General features: G+C 41.3%; 1 long non-coding RNA gene across 1 annotated transcript in view; it reads right to left on the bottom strand.

The window, feature by feature from the left end:
- Positions 1-923: 923 nt before the first annotated feature.
- Positions 924-5,669, bottom strand: part of LOC108539580 (uncharacterized) — a 48,187-nt gene continuing 43,441 nt past the window's right edge. Inside the window, exons 2-3 of the long non-coding RNA XR_001888435.1 lie at positions 2,402-2,514; positions 924-2,244 (exon numbers count right to left, since the gene is read on the bottom strand). This is a non-coding gene — a long non-coding RNA (uncharacterized LOC108539580). The remainder of the gene's footprint in view (positions 2,245-2,401; positions 2,515-5,669) is intronic.

Raw genomic sequence — 5,669 nt, 5'->3', positions numbered from 1 at the left:
GTGTGAAAGCACTTCACAAAGTGCCCCGCATACAGGGGGTCCTCTCATCTCACAGGGGACGAAGGACCTCATTGCCCACCCTGTGATGGGGGCCGAGGGCACAGAGGACTCTTTATAATGGCACATGAGCTGCAGGACCCATAGGGAACTGATCCCTCTGCTGCCTCCCTTTCACACACACCTCCAAAAAATATATTCTTGTGAAAATAGCAGAGATTCAATCTGCAGTGACAGAAACCCAAGAAGTTCATGTACTCCATTGGCCCCACTCCACGAACACAGAGACCTTGTCTTTCCTGCTCAGCACTGCAGCTCACTGTTCAGCCCATCTTCTCAGTGTCGAAGCTCAGAACATCACCAGTCGGTCAGCATGACTTTGTGCTAGTGTATCAACCATGTCCTTTGTTTTCTGGGTTCTGATGCTTTGGCTTCTGGGACCTTGCTGACCCAAAAGGTACTGCCCTTTCCAGGGTAATCAATTCCTAGAGTGGGGAAACAACTCACCTGGGAGCTCATCTTTCAAATACAAAGCAACCTACCCAGACTCTACTCCCACCACCTCCTTCATTGCCCTCTCACACTCTGGGCCACTATTTCCCTTCTCTAATTATCCTAAGGCCAGGTATCAGACAACCAGGAACAGCCCCTATGCCCCAGAGCCCACTGAAATTATTTAAACCAGCCAATCCTAAGCCTGCTTACCCTGCCTCACGTGTTCCGGCTCATGGAAACCATAATAAAGGCTCTTGCACATTTTTTCACTCCCTCTGCCTCCTGACCAACCCTGGCGCTTCCCCATCCTCCCTTTGGCCCCATGGCATGGTGTGCCTCTTCTTCTTGGGAACTGTGAGTAACAAATTATCTTTTCAATGGCAGTCCTCTTTTGAGCCGCTGGTCTTGCCATACCTAAATAAGAATAAAAGCTATATTAAAACAGCTGGGCATTGAGAGTTCAAACAAGAAAAACATATCCCCTCATGATATTTTAAAATCAGAGCCACTTTAAGCAGCTGGCCAGGCAGTCAGCTACCCTGAGCTAATTTCTAGAGGCATGACAGTATCACTAGAATAACTCACAAGTTCAGGGTGGGGCAATCCAGGATTCCCCATATGGCAGAATATAAACCTGTCCCACTTCCTCTGAAATATTAGGCTGGTGCAAAAGTAATTGTGGTTTTGGATCATGAATTTTAAATCATTATAACTAGGCTCAAGCACATCTTTATTAATCAAAATAGGAGCCATAACAATCAACACATTTTTCCCAACAAGAAATAAGTTTGTTTATTCCCGTAGCTTAAAAGTCCATGCTTCAGGATTTGACAAATCCTTGGAAAGCATTTTCTGCATCCTGCTGGTTGTGGACCCCTGCGAAACGTTGTCAAGATGCTTGAGGAAGTGGTAGGCAGTTGGTGAGAGGTCAGGTGAATATGGTGGATGAGGCAAAATGTTGTAGCCCAATTCATTCAACTTTTGAAGTGTTGGTTGTGTTACGCAGTCGGGCGTTGTCGTGGAGAAGAATTGGGCCCTTTCTGTTGACCAACGCCGGCTGCAGGTATTGCAGTTTTCAGTGCATCTCATTGATTTGCTGAGCATACTTCTCAGATGTAAGGGCTTTGCTAGAATTCAGAAAGCTGTAGTGGACCAGACCAGCAGCAGACCACCAAATAGTGACAGTGTCCTTTTTTTGGTGCAAGTTTGGCTTTGGGAAGTGCTTTAGAGCTTCTTCTCAGTCCAGCCACTGAGTTGTTCATCACTGGTCATATAAAATCCACTTTTTGTGCACATCACTATCCGATCAAGAAATGGTTCATTGTTGCATACAGTAAGAGAAGGCAACACTTCAAAACGATCATTCTCTTTTATTTTCACTCAACTCATGAGGCACCCACTTATCATGCTTTTTCACCTCTCCAATTTGCTTTAAATGACAAACAACTGTAGAATGGTCAATGCTGAGTTCTTTGGCAACTTCTCCTGTAGTTGTAAGAGAATCAGGTTCAATGGTTTCTTTCAATTGGTCATTGTCAACTTCTTATGGCCCTTCACGAAGCTCCTCATCTTCAAGGCTCTGGTCTCCTTTGAAAAACTTCTTGAACCACCACTGCACTGTAAATTCGTTAGCAGTTCCTGGGCCAATGCATTGTTGATGTTGCAAGTTGTCTCTGCTGCTTTATGACCCATTTCGAACTTGAACAAGAAAATTGCTTGAATTTGCTTTTTGTCTAACATCATTTCCAAAGTCTAAAATAAAGAGCAAGTAATAAGTCATTAGCAAAAAACATAGAGAGAAACGCCCATTAAAATGATGTATAACATAACCACATTTATTTAAGAATGTATTCCAGTATCAAACAACAAATTCCAACAATGCAAAAACTGCAATTACTTTTGCACTCACCTAATACATTCCTGTAGCAGACCTGCAGGTCAGCCCATAAGCACTGAGGCTGTTTGACATACTGTCACTGCACAAGGAAACTACAGTTATGAAGACACCCTGAGGCTGGACAGCTGAAAAAGGCAAAAGACAGCAAAGACCTTAGAAATGCGAAAATCAATGGTATAGACAGAAAGTTTGTGTTCCGCAAAATTCATTTGTGAAAACCTAATCCCATTGTGGTGGTATTTGTAACTGGGCCCTTTGTAAGTAACTTGATCATGAGGATGAAGCCTTCACGTATGGGATTTGCTTATAAGGGACAGGAGAGCTTCCTGGCTCTCTTTCTACCATGTGAAGATACAATAAGTCAGCAGTTTGCAACCTGGAAGAGGGCCCTCGGCAGAACCTGACCCTGTGGACACCCTGATCTCAGACTTCCAGCCTCCAGAACCATGACAGATAAATTCCTGTTGTCTATAATCCCCCCCGCTCCCAGGCTATGTACTTTGTGATAGCAGCCCAAACTGCCAAAGACAATCAATTGTGCACAGCCTGGTGCTTTCAGTGAAGACCACGATTGATTTTTCTATCTAAAATGTAAATCCTTCAGTATGATGATGAAGAAGTCTTCTGGTTCAGAGCAGTTGCAGGAAAAGTGTCTCCAATGTTTTCTGGATTTATGACCTTAAAAAAGATATTCAGCTTCTTCAACTATAATATAGGAATGCTAATATCTTGTTTCCAAGGCTGCTGTGAAGATTAATAAAAAGGAATTTAAAGCACTAGACAAGTGGCAGGTATTGTTATTGTTATTATAATTATTATTTATCTCTCTGTGGCCCATTTCCATACCAGGAAAGAACTTTCAAGGTCGGGCGCGGTGGCTCAAGCCTGTAATCCCAGCACTTTGGGAGGCCGAGACGGGCGGATCACGAGGTCAGGAGATCGAGACCATCCTGGCTAACACGGTGAAACCCCGTCTCTACTAAAATACAAAAAACTAGCCGGGCGAGGTGGCGGCGCCTATAGTCCCAGCTACTCGGGAGGCTGAGGCAGGAGAATGGCCTGAACCCGGGAGGCAGAGCTTGTCATGAGCCGAGATCGGCCACTGCACTCCAGCCTGGGCGACAGAACAAGACTCCGTCTCAAAAAAAAAAAAAAAAAAAAAAAAGAACTTTCAGATTAGTAATCTGGCTTACAGAAACACTGATACCGTCAGAGCACCTTGTATGTCACACACAAATATTCACATCTCTGCTGCAGATCAATAAATTAGCTTTCTGGTGCACACTGGACTCTTGTGAGTTTGGTAAGCTGGTCAGTTCTGAAACACTAGTAAAACAAAACTTAATTTGCTATAAAGTTGAGGTAGACTCTACCATGGGACTGCCATCTGGTGAGGCCCTTTCTAAGCGGCTGGCTGCCAGAACTGTCCTGCCCTGATGGTTCTGCCACATGCTCGTGTTCTAACTGCAGCATGCACAGGATAGGAGTGAGAATTTTAGACAAAGCCGTTGTGCTCCCATCTCCCCTCATAATGCACAAAATATCTGGTGAGATCAAGTGAAGCAAATTATTATAATTGCTTCCCTTAAATAACTTTAAATGTAGCATATCATTTGATTCTAGCATGAACTTTATGGATATAGAGAGGACAGGGAACCACTTTTTTTTTTTTTATAAAAAGAAAACCTAAAACTTACTACAAATAACAACTATAAACTCTAGATGAAATATAAAAGCAACTACTGAAGGTAGTAAAGAACAAAGGCAGGAACATAGTGGAAGGGGATGGACACATGGAAGATGGGAAGGCACTGGATACTATTCCCGTTTTTATGATTCTTAGCCTTGAGGAGAGGTCTCAATCTATACCATGTGGGGTGGCTAAACCAGGGAGTTAAAAAATAATTTTGAGTATTACTAGATTGAAGAAAAAGATAGCTGAGATTGGGAAGAACCGGCGGTTGGAAAACGAGAAGGGAAATATCAAAAAGGAGAGAGCCAGGGAGGCAAATTCTGCCAAATCCCTTGACAACTTCTGACTCATACTTGCACAGCCGAGTTCCAGGTTGGAGCAGAACAGGGAAGATACAGTTTGCAGTTTGAGTTTATTAAGTTAACTGCTTGTACGAACAAAACAACAATGCTTTTTGTGATAGCATAACAGAACCCAGAATCTACATAATAGATCATTTACAATATCCAGGACACATTCCAAAATTCTCTGACACACAAAGAAAGAGGAAAATATGACCTACACTTAAAAGAAGAGACAATCAGCAGATACTAACTCTGAGATGAGCCAAAGGTTAGAATTAGCAAAGATTTTAAAGCAGTTGCTATGACTATATTATATGACACAAAAGAAAATATACCCATAAGTGATGCAAAGAGAGAGTATCTTGGCAGCAAAATAGAAAACATAAAAGAAAAAGAAGGGAATAACAAATCTAGGACCAAAAGTATAGTACCTAAAATTCAAAATTCATGGGATGAGTTTAAGAACAGATTGGAGATGTCAGAAGAAACGAGAAGATAACATAGAAATCATCCACCTGAAAAACAGAGAAAAAAGGTATTTTTAAAAGAAAACAGAACCTCAGTGAACTATGAAATACCCAGATAAAAACAGCATCTAGCAATTCATCAATATTGGTAGCCATAAGTAATTGTTCCAATGTGATCGATTAGTCAATGTCCCAAAGATGAGACTAATTCCTCATTCACTTCTAGATGTAAAAACTCTGGAAGACCTTATTAGATATAGTGCAAGACACCCATAAATTTGCAATTGTACTGAGAAATCAAGTCGTAATGGCAACATAAGCTTGGAAATGCAGAACATGTGAAAGTTAAAGAATACTTCATTTCTTGGAAACACATAAAGCTTCAGGAACTAAAAGTCTTGTGAAAGACATGGACTTAAAAGTCTCGTTAATATAAAAACGGAAACTGACTTACAAAAAAAGCACTGAGCTTCACTCATGTTTAAAAGTCTTGGCCTGCACAATGAATGCTGGATACTAACCAAGAATCAATTTTTTGAAAACTGTATCCTGCAACCTCAACTAGTCTGAGCAGGTGTTTTCTTTGTTGTTGTTGTTTTGTCTATCAGGTCTTGTAAAACTCTCTGCAGTCCTAAGGAATACAACCACAGGAAGATAAAATCAATCGATCAATCAATTTATCCATCCATGGCATTAGCACATTTGTAACTGGTATTAGTAAATATAATCAGTTTTGTAATTATTGCTACACTGCTGTGCATTTCTTTTTTTTTTTT

This window comes from Rhinopithecus bieti, unplaced genomic scaffold (genome assembly GCF_001698545.2).
Source record: "Rhinopithecus bieti isolate Rb0 unplaced genomic scaffold, ASM169854v2 scaffold_18037, whole genome shotgun sequence".
NCBI classification, from domain to species: Eukaryota; Metazoa; Chordata; class Mammalia; order Primates; family Cercopithecidae; genus Rhinopithecus; species Rhinopithecus bieti.
This window is presented reverse-complemented; position numbering and strand designations above follow the sequence as displayed.